Source organism: Panthera onca, chromosome A2 (assembly GCF_046562875.1).
Source record: "Panthera onca isolate mPanOnc1 chromosome A2, mPanOnc1 haplotype 2, whole genome shotgun sequence".
Lineage (NCBI taxonomy): Eukaryota > Metazoa > Chordata > Mammalia > Carnivora > Felidae > Panthera > Panthera onca.
The window spans coordinates 45,220,126-45,226,125 of NC_138340.1; the positions used below are offsets into that span (position 1 = coordinate 45,220,126).

Here is a 6,000-nt window from a genome sequence, read left to right on the forward strand (position 1 = left end):
AAACAGCCATACACTTATTTCCACATCTCATTGTGATATTTTCTGTTCAGTAAGGTGATGCTTTTGAAGGGAAATCACTTGTCATATAAACACAAGATACTCCAGTAGAAGTCTAAATATTAGTGAGAATGACAATTTTTTGTCAGCTAGACAAATTCCCCTGAAGACTGGATATTACTGGAGCTTCAGCAATTGATGTATATTTTCCACAATCCTGTGCGTTGTCTTCTGTTCCCTGAAAGCTCTTCCAGATTCTGTCCATGGCCCCTGAGTATTTCTAGTCCCATGCATAGCAATTACCCTTTGTGGAAAAACAACCCACATCTCTCTGGGCCATGTCTCTAATACAAAGATACATTGTTCGATAGATGTCAACTGGGCAACATATCATTGTACAAGAATAGAGTACATCTTATCTTAAAAAATACATCAAAATGACAATATGATCAGTTACTTCTCATGGCTGCCAATTAAAATCTACAAGAATACGATCAAATTGTTAAAATAAGATTCAGACTAAGCAGAATGAAGCAAACATGGATTGCCTACCTACAATCCTCATAAATACAAGCTCAGCCTTGTAGACATATCATAGGCTACTCGTTCATGTGACATTTCATCGAGTCAATGTAAAATTCCTCGAGTGCTCTCTAAGAATCTGGCTTCTGGTAAGTGTTAGATTCTTTGAAATTTGGAAGAAAACATGAGTACAACCTGTCACACTACAGATGTTTCCAGAGAGTTGGGTCAAGTTTTGGCAATTGGCAATGGATTTCCCCAGTGTTCCTAAGAATTGGTCAAATTCTACTGAAGTTCAGACTTAAACACACTTTCCCCTCTTTTTTCCTTTTCAACTTATTGTTATTTTTTTTTTTTTTTTTGCCTGGGACGTTTGTCTTTAACCAAAGTTGTATATGCAACCCTGTTTTTAGAGCGTTTTTGAGTCATTTGTGGTGACATTTAATTCCAGACTCACGCTCAGTGTACAGAAATTGAAGAGTAACTGAGAGGATTCATGCTCTGTTAGGCTCTTAAAAGTAGAGAGTTGACTTTGTACTTCCTCTTTTTTTTTTTTTTTTTCCTGTACAATGTAATCAGCAATAAAACTCATTGAGGGAGGAAGAATAAATAAATAAACCAAGGTGTAACATGCAAATGGCACCTTTAGCCCTTAGGTATATTGCATTACCCACCCCACCCCCCAATGAAAAACTGTGCAGGCTTCCTAAAAATATAATGAGTTATAAGGATCCCATATAACGCATGAAATTTTTTTTTTTTTTTTTTTTTTTTTTGGATTTGGGTGAATTGTCTGAAGTAGTCATAAAATGTAACTCATGGGTTCAAATTGTTGCCCTATCTTTTGCCATAAACGATCTTTTGCCAAGGTAGAAATGGTGCTGCCAAAATGAGCAGACAGAAAAATAAGGAAGGAGGACTTTGCTGCTAATCTCCCAACGGTGGTTAAATGTCTGCCATCTAATCGCACGTGGTGTGATGTGTCATCCCGCATCCAGGATCCCCCCTCCCTGGGCTTACCTGCCTCTGGGGATCCTCTTGTTTCCAATGAGCGTGCTCAAGAGCAGAATTCCGGGACTAGGTCCATCCTATCCGTGCACGCAGCTGCAGCCCGAGCACCTAGCACAGTGTCAGGCACAGGGCAGATGCCGAATGTGTCTGGCCCTGTATATAAAAGAGGCAAATTAATACAGTAGCCTCACCAGGTCAAGCTCTGTAGGGTAAAACCTAGCATGCGGACAAAATAGACCACAGCAAGGCAGGCTGGGCGCATGTAGCAAGGATGGTCCATTTGCGGGAGGTGTGATACGTCTGGTACCTTGCCTAAAATTTCCCTAAGCAGCATTTCAAGTACCGAAAACAAATGAGGTGATTTGATGTTCAAATCTTTATTATGTTTTGAAATGCAAGCTTTTAACCAATAGCTACATACATTTATATATTTTTTCAATACAAAGGAGGACATAACCTTTAGTACAAAATAAAAATTGTACCAGGTAATGAAATTTTTGGCATGATAATTCATTAAACTGGGTATCAAACACATTAATCAGTAATAGCTTTGAAAGCAGTCACTGTCATATGTTTATAAATGTTAGGCTCATAGGGTACTGAAGGATTTTGATTTTTCTCTCTCTGTTTATTAAATTTTTCCTTCAATCCATTTCTTCTGTGTGTGTGTGTTTGTGTGTGTGTATGTATATACATATATAGTAAGTTTGTAACTTTGAGTAAATAGTTCACAAAACCGAGTGAGGCATTTCAGCTCTTTGGATTTCAGCTATTTCATTTTTTTGTACATTTTATATCAAGTCAAACAATCTTCAAAATCCCAGAACCCCCAGGAGAAACAAAAGGCTGGATGCCTTCAGTTAGATGCAATGTGATCTCCTTTTTGCAGCTGTTTCTTAATTTGTAGCTTTCTTAATTAACTCTGAAACATCCTCACCAAGATATTTAATTAAATCCTATACCCTGTTCTCCAAACTCATGTATTTTCTGGGAAATCTTGGCAGAGTATATATTTTCATTTTAATCCCTACAGTGTTTGCGGCAGTGGCAAAGCAACCCCCTGTAATAAGTATCAACAAAACCGTAGGTGTTTTGTTAGTATGACTCACCTTGCCATGGATTTGCCCTCCCCAGCTACTTGGCCAATATACAAGAATAGAATGCTGTACTCAGAATCAATATGACCTGCCTGATAGACATTGTATATAGCACCATTATTGGTTCTGTCTCTGCTAATAATAGTTATGAGGGGTTTTGTTTCCCCTTTTTATTTAAAAATTTGCCATATATTTATAAATTATTATTTCTCACTTTTCTTATCCCCCTCCCCCCACCCCCACGTAATGAAATTGTTAGCAGGTGGAGCACAGGGTCATCTTGGAGGGGAAAAAAAGGCATTTACTCACTTTGCGATGAATCAACCTTGGATCCCCACTTGCTGAGAAGTGCGGTGGCCATGCCATCAGACGCAGCTGCAGGGGCATTGAAAATGAATCTTATCTCTAGCTGCACTTTTTGACTTAGAGGAGGTTCTTCTTTATTGTTTCATCATCAACAGCTGTAATGGTTACAAACTCACAGGCAGTTGGCTTCACAAAGGGAGGGAGACAAGGCTCCTCTCAGTATAGATCCACGAGCATTTGTAAGAGCAATGAGGGGCCAGCCCTAAAGGAAACTCCCAAGTGAATGAAATGAAAGAACCTCTCTTGTGCAGATAGCCACTATCTGATAACGGTCTCGTCTGCGTTTTCCTTCTCCTTCCAGATGTTTGGCTCTGCTCAGGAGCTGAAATGAACATTTATTCCTAGGTGGCAAGGTAACCAGGTTTTCGGCGGGTACTCTCAAGCATTGCGTTCCTAGGATCTTTATGTGTTTCATTCAGCGAAGGTATGTATTGTGCCCTGGTCACCTACACAAGTCCAGGCACAGAATATGACAAAAAGAATGGCGCCCCAGGAACAGGTCTCGCGTCGTGCTGAGCATTAGCCCTTCCCTGCATTGCTAGCAGGTCCTGTGCCCGCAAGTACATGTGTGTGCGGGGGAGGGGGGTCGGGGGAGGGGGGTCAGGGAGCGTTTCTGGGTGTCATAAACTGTTGGCAGCTGGAGCCTGGCTTGTACAAATGACGACTATGGCAGCGTGGGCCTGCGGCAAGGCCCAGGGCCTTCTCCCTCCTGTCTTCCCCCAGTTCCCAGCAGGGCACCTCACTGTCCTCAGTATGCTTTAAGTAAACTCAGTTACTTTTTCCTTTTCTTTGTTCCATTTCTATCCAGGAATTTTGAGGTGACTGACTAGCGACACTAATTTAAACAAAACAAAACAAAACTGTGGCCCAGGGTGTGATAAGAAAAGCACTTATTGTGTTTAGCATCTGAACCAGATACTAGTCGTTGCCTTTGTAAGGGGACCTCCAGTCTTAGCCCAAGGAGCTGAGTGATGATGGCCCATGAAAAGCCAATGCAGGGAGAGTGGGAAATAATTTGGCGATTGCCAGGTGAGATCAATTCTGTGTGCAGGGTGGGGAACCACAGGTTCCCTGAAGGAGCCTTCCCAGGAGGCTCAGTGTTTGTGATGAGTAAGGACGGTGAGTGGGGTTCTTAAGGTGCCCGTTGTAGCAGTTGCCAAAATGAAACTGGACCAATCATTATTGGATGACCTAAAAATGTGATTTCCTCTGGGGAAAAGGAAAGTGGCAGAAGGAACAGAGCGAGATCCATTTATTTGCTAAGAATTCCCCAGAAAAGTTGAGGTGGAGTATCAGCCTCTGACCTCCTCTTTAATGTCCCACACATCTAATTTTAGGTGTAGCATACTTGTCACTATAGAAGCCCTAAGAATAGTTATTAATAATTGTGAGGGCCATGGTTTCTGGCCTCCAAGTCTGCTTTCACGTTCTGTTTCTTACATTCATTTACTCAAGAAGTATTTACTGAATGCTGCGGCTGCAGGAAGTTTTACCTCAATACCCAGGATTCGTTGTCTCGCAGCTTTGCAGAATGAATAGGTGGACACAGAATAAAATGAGCAGCAGAAAGGGTGCCCGGGTGGCTCCCTCGGTTGAGCGTCTGGCTTCGGCTCAGGTCATGACCTCGTGGTTTGTGGGTTCGAGCCCTGTGTTAGGCTCTGTGCTGGCAACTCATAGTCTGGAACCGGCTTCAGATTCTGTGTCTCCCCCTGCCCCCTCTCTGCCCCTCACCTACTAGTGCTCTGTCTCTCTGTCTTTCAAAAATGAATAAATGTTAAAAAATAAAATAAAAAAAATGAGCAGCAGGCAAAAGTTTATTATAGTATAAGATCAGAAAGGAAGAATAGTATTAAAGAAAGCTCTCTTTACAGAGAGGGGGCATTTGAAAATGAATGTCTGACTATAGGCAGGGGACTTTGTTGTATAGGGTTTGGGTAGGCCCCCTTCCTTCCCGCCTTGTTCCTTCTCAGGCTCTACCCTTATTGGCTAGGTAACTCCAAATGCCTAGTCAATCCTTTTTAATTGGCTCATTTCCATTGTATGAAGGGTGGTCTATGGCCATGCTGTTACTTGTGGGTCATATGTCTTATGGTCTACTTATTTTTAGTCAGGTTTTTTGTTAAATTTCTGAGGGAAGTCTGAGGGGGAGTGGGTGGTGTCTTGTTACATTCTTAAGAGGAACCTTATGACTGAGGGAGTTTGCTTCAGATCAGATGTTCCCAGAAGAAATGTTGTAAAATATGTGTTTTTCCCCACCTGGAGACATTTAAGCCCTAGCCTCTCCCTTTCTGCCTATTGTTCCCTATCATACCGCTATGCACAGTTCCAGGAACTGTTAAGGATATAAAGAAAATTAGACCTGGCTACTACCCTGGATACCATCTTCTTGGATATATGATCCTTTATCAACTCTACCAATAATAATTTTTAAAATGCGTTCACATTTTGTCTCCATGTCCTATTTCTACTTTAGCCTGAAGGAAAGTGAGGGCTTTGTATAGTTTACTTTTTGTGGCAACAATTTTCTTCCTTAGAATAAAGTGGAAATGTCCAAAAATGATATGATGGAACATGCGTGAAGAATCTCCCAAATTGTTTTTGTTGTTTTTTTTTTAAGTGAAATCCAATCTATCTGTATTCTTTTATTCTTTTATTTTTTTAATATTTATTTATTTTTGAGTGAGAGACACAGCGTGAGCAGGGGAGGGGCAGAGAGAGAGGGAGACAAAGAAGCTGAAGCAGGCTCTAGTTTCTGAGGTGTTAGCACAGAGCCCAATGCAGGGCTCGAACTCATGAACCATGACCTGAGCCCAAGTCGGAAGCCCAACCGACTGAGCCACCCACGCGCCTGTGTCTGTATTCTTTTAGAAGAGAAATAATCTGGGTTTAGCCAAATAGTATAGGTGAAAATATGAATAGGATAACAGGAGCTCAGGATTCAGTGGCTCCACCTGGGACCCCTGTTACTGAAGCCTACTGAGGGTATGTATTGCTAGGAATCCATTCC

General features: G+C 41.7%; 1 protein-coding gene across 2 annotated transcripts in view; it reads right to left on the minus strand.

Moving 5' to 3' along the window:
- IL5RA (interleukin 5 receptor subunit alpha) overlaps window positions 1–3,266 on the minus strand; it is a 38,749-nt gene extending 35,483 nt beyond the window's left edge. Inside the window, exons 1-2 of one of the 2 annotated variants that reach the window (XM_060631590.3) lie at window positions 2,937–3,266; window positions 1,540–1,683 (exon numbers count right to left, since the gene is read on the minus strand). The gene's annotated coding sequence lies outside the window, so the exon portion shown is untranslated. The remainder of the gene's footprint in view (window positions 1–1,539; window positions 1,684–2,936) is intronic. The other variant, XM_060631589.3, reaches the window with a different exon arrangement.
- Window positions 3,267–6,000: the final 2,734 nt, after the last annotated feature.